We start from the raw sequence: 6,022 nt of genomic DNA, 5'->3' as shown, positions 1-6,022 counted from the left end.
TGGATCTCAAATTTTACAAGCATGATTATATGACAAAAAGAAAGTTCCACAAATATTCCCAGATTTTTCTCATTATAGGAACTATTTATTACAAGAAAAGCCTACTTAACATCGATTAAATCAAATATGTAGCTAAACAGATCCAACAATTTCCAAACTTGCACATTAGTAAGCTTTTAGTACTATGAACTCAGAGAAAAAGTTTCAGACACAGTACTCAATTATGTTTACCATAATAAATACATGAACTACACTAGTAGATCTAGGAATCTTTCAGTTTTCACCTAGTTACATATATCCATTTGGGTACAAATTTTTAGCAGACGCTAGAAACAGTATAAGACACATTTCAGCCAAAAATCAACTAGAGTTACCGAGCACAACTCCTAGAATAAAAATTCCCTATTTAATCCTCTCTTCACCTAGAGATCAAAATATCCAGAATTGGTCCATGGGTCTGTGGACAAATTTGTAGAACTTGTTACAAGGATTCCAGAATAGTTGAGTTTGTATTTTTCGATTTTTCTACGATTTTCTAGGAATTTTCAAAGTTCATTGTTTTAAATCTAAAAGAGTTCATGTGTTCTTGTGTTTAAGCCCCTGGAAAGATTTCAATACATTACAAACGGGTCCTTGGGAGCAGGGGCGGGATTTGCCGACCGAAATCCGATGAACCTCGTCGTCGACGGTGAGGGGAAGGTGAGGGAAAAGGACCGGGAACTCGAGATGAACCATTTGGTGCCCGGGGTTGGAGTTGGGGTGGCCGTAGGAGGCTCGCTGGCCAGAGCAGAGGCACGGCGGAGGGGGTTGCCCGTCGCGGCGGCGCTCCGGCGAGGAAGGGGCCCCGCTGTTGGGCCGATGAGCTTCAGTGGTCAGAGAGGAAGATCGTGGGGTGGTTCTTTTGGCTAATGCGAGAGGGGCGGAGGCTGGCAACGTCGAGCTCGAGCTCGCCGGAGTTGTGGACGGAGGCGGCAGCGGTTTCCGCGTGCAAGGACGGAGGCGGCAGCGGTTTCCGCGTGCAAGGAGCCCGACCTAGGCTTTTATAGCCACGGGGGTGAGGGAGGGTGGAACTGGGCTTTGTTTGCTTCGCCTGGGAGGCAATGTAGCCCGAGGGATATCGAAAATGGGGCGGCCGGTCACCGGCAATGCTGGCAGAGTTGGAGGGGGTGTCGTGTCGACTCGCGACGCTAGAGGGGGGCACGCATCGGCTCGAGAAGGTGACAGGGAGGAAGCGGGGTGGCAAAACCGGGGGCTCGGCGGGGCCACTTGGCCGAAACCGACCTAGTGTGGCGTACGGGAATGACCAATGGCGTACGGTCGCCGTGGGGAGGGAGGGAGAGAGAAACAGAGGAGTTTGGACTCGTTTGCAATTTGTAGAAATTCCGGGGACCCTACCGTAAACTGAAATTTTCTCTATCTTACTGGCTTTGAATGAAAACTTTTGAATACCAAAATTGTGTAATTTTTCAAGATCTACAATTTCTGTTTCAGACACTTTTTCATTTGAGCTTAGTTTTTGAACTATTTTGTAATTGCCATCTTGCATTAAAGGGCCTCAAGTTTCACTCAATTTTTAAATGAATTTGGCTGAATCACTATTAGGCATACTAAAATCAGCCTACCACTATTTTTCTATCACATTTGCATCATGATTTGGGTTGGATTTAATGATTTTTACCCTGCAATGAATTACTCAAAATTGCGAGTTTGAATTTATTTTAACCTTTAGTGCTTGATTTAATTGCTTGTTCTCACATGGATGTTTTAATTTAATTTGATCTACTAATTTTTTCCTTTTAAACATCTAGGGTGTCACATGCTGCCAACTGGGTCACCCATTTCCTGATTCTGCCGGAGGCCTCCCTGTTCTCAAACATTTCCCGAAGGAGGTAGGAGGTCGGGACCTTAACCTTGAAGCTTTGGAAATAATGACGAAGCTTCCGGGCCGCCATTACCACTGCGTAGGTCATCTTCTCCATTACTGAGTACAGCAGCTTCGATCCGCTCAGGGCTTCGGATACAAAGTATATCGGGACCTTCTTGAGTGCCCCTTTGTGCATTCTTTCTTCTATGAGCATAGCGCGTACCGCGGCCCCCGACGACACGATGTACAACAATAGCTCTACCTTTGGCGAGGGGCCGGTCATTGTTGCCAGGTTCTCCAAATACAGTTTGAGGTCTTCGAAGGCCTTTTCTTGTTATGGCCCCCATTGAAAATTTTCGGAGCCTTTTAACGCCTTGAAGAAGGGAGGATATTTCTCGGTTGACCAGGAAATGAATATGTTCAGCGAAGCCAGCCTGCCTATCAACTTTTGGACCCCCCCCTTTTTGGTTGTTGGAGGCTTCATCCTCCTGATAGCTTCGATCTTCTCAGGGTTGGCTTTGATGCCTCTCTTAGTGATGATGCATCCCAATAACTTCCTACTCCTTACATCTAAGATGCACTTCTCTGGGTTCATCTTGAGCCCGTGCTGCCGAAGGTTTGTGAGGATCTCGTGAAGGTCTTGAATGTGGTCTTCGTGTTTCTTGCTTCGGACAACAACATCGTCCACGTACGCGGAGATATTTCTATCCAACTAAGTGCCCATGACTGCCTTGACAGTTCTGTTTAAGGTTCTACCTGCATTGCAAAGCCCCTCTAGCATTCTGACATAGCAATATGTGCCGAAGGGTGTCGTGAAGCTGGTCTTCTCTCAGATTTCGTCATCAAGATTTGGTGATAGCCTGAGAAGCAATCTGTTGGCAGTCCTTAGCCTAACAAAATAAATCTGCAAGCATACGGATACCGATGTAGCTTTCACCCAGAGTATTCCAGGGTATCGAATCCACGAGGAACGAGAAGTGTACTGAGTAGTGATTCTTGTTTATCCCGGGGGTATGACGGGAGTGAAGAGGTCCAGATAAAATAGGTCAAAGTAGTCTAACATCGTGTTACTAACTACACCTGTCAAGAATACTTGACTTGTACTCTAGTTACTTCGGCGGCCTAAGCGAAGGGCGCAGACAGGGCTGAGAAGGGGCCCAACATACTTTTGGCAATCCTACTGCTATGAAAACACCCGAACGTGGTGGACTACGAGTCACGGATGGGGCTGTCACCACCTACCGCCTACCACTGCGGTTCCCTGGGGTGGAACACAACCCAAGGTAACTAACCAAGTCTAGGTACCACACCTAAACTTTTGAGTCACTGACTTCCGCCTCACATTAAGGGAAGAAGAAACCCCAAATAAGTAGAACTTGCTACTTACGCAGACAAGGGATCCAGCAACTAGAGAGATCAAGTATTTAAGTACTGCGCCTCTCTCCCTATTTTCTAAGATATGTGGAGCGCTGCGCTTCACCTTGGACTTGCTCCAATTCACCGTGGCTTGAAGTGAGGGAGGGGGCTGCTATTTATAGTGCTCCGGAGGTCGGTTTGTGAAGCCGCTGCAAGTGTACGCAACTACCTTCTTGGCTTACACTCCACGCGAAAGGGCGGCTTGAGACGCTGCATAGTGGGGCCGGTCGGCCTCCCCTAGGCTGGCCGGCCTAGGATCTCTACCATTTGGTCACCGCCTTCGAGTGGACGCTCCTGATGCTCTCTGGAGGTCGGTGCAAAAGGTGGTTTTCTCAACCGTCATTTCTTGGGCCGGGCAGCCTAAACTAGGCCGGGCGGCCTAGCTCTGGAAGCCTTTCGGCCATCTGTTGCACCAACACGCTCCTCAATGGCTGGAGATCACTCCTGGATGGGTAGTTATCTTGTGCTCTGATCATGGCACATAATTCCTCTGTTTTGCCTAAGGGTTCAAGCCTTCCAATTCCAACTCGTGTATTCTAGGAAACTACCCATTGGAATGGCTTGATTTCTCCCTCTGGATGATACTGGTAAAATCTCGTGCCAAGATTCCTCAGAAAGTATGCCAGTCGGCCGGATTCGGGCCTTCCGGTCCAAACAGTGTCCGTTTTGGGTCAATTTTGGATATGTTGTTCCTGAGATCAAATATGCACCAAAACTTGTGGAACTCGTTAGTAATAATGGTTATGGCATGGTTATGGCCTATATTTCATGAAATTAGGTAGAGCGTTGGCGGCGAAAATCATCGATGTCGACCGCCAACACAATCCAGGATGCTCAACATTTACGACCCTGCTGCCGCATCCACCAGAGTGTCAATGTGGGGTAGAGGGTAATCATCCTTTGGACAGGCTTTGTTGAGGTTCGTGAAGTCGATGCACATCCTCCACTTGCCATTCTTCTTTGGCACCATAACAACATTGGCTAGCCACTCCGGGAACTGCACTTCGCGGATGACTCCTGCGTCAAGTAGCTTCTACACTTTGGCTTGGGCTGCCTTCTTCTTTTCTTCGTACATCGTCCGGAGGCGCTGTTTTTGTGGCCTGATCTTGGGATCAACCCTCAACAAATGTTCCATGACGCTTCGGCTGACGCCTCGTAGGTCCGATGAGGACCAAGCAAAGACATCTTGGTTGTTCCTTAGGAACTGAATCAATATGGCCTCCTCAGCTTCCTCTTGCCCCTTCCCGATGATAGTGGGACCTTCTTTGTATGTTCTGTGGGGATGACGCCTTCCGGCTTGCATGATCCGTCAGGCTGTGTTGGCTTCGGCTCGTCTTCTTCTTTGGCCTCCGCAGCCTCAATGGCATGGATGTTCTTGGTGGCGTATATTGTGTTTCCTTCGCACCCGCGTGCCTCATCCTGGTTGTCGAGGATTGTAATGACTCCTCCGGCCATTGGCAGCTTCATGCAGATGTAAGTCTGATGTATGACAGCCACGAACTTATTGATGGTGTTGCGGCCAAAGATGGTGTTGTACGAGTAGCTGATGTCTACCACGTCGATTATAGCCTCTATTCTCTATGAGTTCCCTTCACTGGAGGTCACGTTCAGCTCGACTTTGCCGATGGCCTCGATTTTTTTGCCGCCGAAGCCAATAAGAGGGTACTGGGACTTGTGTAGATTCTTTTCCGTTAGCCCCATCTAGACAAAGCACTACCAGGTGAGAATGTCTGCAGAGCTGCCATTGTCGACGAGGATACGGCCCACATCATTTCCAGCGAAGTGCACTAAGTTTTTGCCGATGTTAGCCCAGATGACGAGGGGGTCGTTGTGAGGGTAGTGTCGGAGCCTGAGATCTGCTTCGGAGAATGATATTGGCATATATAACCAGGGGGTGCGGAAGTGCTTGCATTCGCATACATGGACACTGTGCAAAAGTACTTCTTCTTCTGTCTCTTCGTCTCGTGCATTGGCTTGTTCGAGCTGCCAAAGATGGCATTAATGGCATTAACCATGCCTCCGGCTGGATCATTTGCGCGTTCTAGGTTCTGGCCTGGCTCTAGCTTCGGTGGTGGAGGTAGGTAGTTGGGGGTATGTGTTGTGGCTATTTGCGGCCACGCATGTTGTGGTGCCGAAGAGGAATTTTCTGGGATTTGGGGTGCCGAAGGGGCTGGTAGAGCTGGAGGTTTGTGTGCTGGGATGGGGTTGTAGTGGAAAGCTGGGAAATATGGGGAAAATGTGGGGTACGTCGAAGACCAATGAGTTGGGGACGCAAATTGCCACTAGGCGGAGGGCGCGCACCCCAGTTGGCTGCTCTGGGTGGTACAATTGACGGGTGTAGCGAAAATGGCCTCTCATGCCATATTTCAATATAATGTTTTGGTGATTGATATAGACAACACAACACTTGGACTAATATGATTGTTAAGATGACCATTCTCAGGCTTTTAGGTTCAAGTGATGACAAAGAGAAGATACGCGTAGCTAGGCCCGAAGGGCCGCCCCTACAGAGATATTTTAGTATCACCGGTTGAACCGACGCTAAGAAAATTACATACGTCGGTGCATTGACTTGGAGCACGTCTGGGAGTTTTGGTAACACCGGTTGAACCGATGCCAGGAAAGTTGAATACATCGGTGCAATGAACTCAGCAGCTGAGGCAAAATCTATACACTGGATGAACCGACGCTAGATATTGGTGAACGTCGGTGCAGTTGTCCAGAGAGTTAGTTTTTTAGCAA

This window comes from Panicum virgatum, chromosome 3N, assembly GCF_016808335.1.
Source record: "Panicum virgatum strain AP13 chromosome 3N, P.virgatum_v5, whole genome shotgun sequence".
NCBI lineage: Eukaryota > Viridiplantae > Streptophyta > Magnoliopsida > Poales > Poaceae > Panicum > Panicum virgatum.
Note: the sequence above shows the minus strand (reverse complement) of the source record.